This window comes from Cyprinodon variegatus, unplaced genomic scaffold, assembly GCF_000732505.1.
Source record: "Cyprinodon variegatus isolate N-32 unplaced genomic scaffold, C_variegatus-1.0 Scaffold538, whole genome shotgun sequence".
Lineage (NCBI taxonomy): Eukaryota > Metazoa > Chordata > Actinopteri > Cyprinodontiformes > Cyprinodontidae > Cyprinodon > Cyprinodon variegatus.
The window spans coordinates 596,732-597,902 of NW_015150991.1; positions in this window are offsets into that span (position 1 = coordinate 596,732).

Here is a 1,171-nt window from a genome sequence, read left to right on the forward strand (position 1 = left end):
GGAAAGCTCTGCATGGGTGACACCAGATGATTGTTTGCCTCACTCAGTATTTCCATTGTGAATATTATCACATAAATAAAAATAATTTGATACTGTTGGACTAAAACTCACATATGTAATGTTGAAAAGGAAGAAAATAATAGATATTAAGTCACCTTTAGATTAAGAGTAAATTAGAAATGGAAAGCCACACTACAGGACATTTGGACAATTTCAGTCAATGGGCTGTTTTTTTTAAAAAACATTCATAGTAAGTTTATCTATAGAAGGATACTACTATTTGAATTGTATATTTATATACATGTACAAATATTAAATGTACAAATGATTTTTATTTTGGATTAGTGGAGTTGTGTCGGGAAATATTTCAAAATAAGCACATTCAAGAATTTTAAACTAAGGAAAAAGGATTCTAGAACTTTCTGTGAGTGTTCTGACTTTTCCAGGGGTAATATAGCGCCACTAGCGCCACCACTGTCACTATTTGCATGTGACTTCTTTGGATCATCATGGTATCCAGTTGTTGCAGACTTATTAGTTCTGGTTGTCATAATTCACACATGAACATGATCTTTGTTAGTCGGGCAGATTTTGTATCTTCGTGGTGTCAGCTGTGCTGCTGCCATCAACACCTTTGTTTCTAGATGTTTGAGATCAGCCTGTTTTTCCAGTGTAGTCCTGTTTCTCTGACTGTGAATGGCTGGATGTGCTCTCTTCATCCTCTGACATGGAAGCTTGCTGTGTTTCCTGTCTATTGATGTGTTTGCCTTTTACAGTTGCTTTTTGTATCTCTGCTTCTGTCTCCTTGAACCCCAGTCGGCTTCAGCAAATGGCCACTCACATTGAGCCTGGAGGTTTCTTCCTGTTAATAGGGAGTTTTTCCTCTCCACTGTCGCTACAAGCATGCTTAGTGTGAGGGAATGCATTCGAGTCAGTAAGCTAATGCAATCAACTGGTTTTCCTTAGATAGAAAACTTTGAATCAATTTGACTGTATGATCTAGTGAACTGTAAAGTTCCTTGAGATGAGACGTCTTGTGAATTGGCGCTATAGAAATAAATTAAATCGAATTGTATTGTGGGCCTCACTACTTCAATGATAATAGTTTATTGTTGGGGGGTCTTTTTAATCAACTTCTCCTGTGTGATGTGAAAAGCTCCTTTGAGGCCCC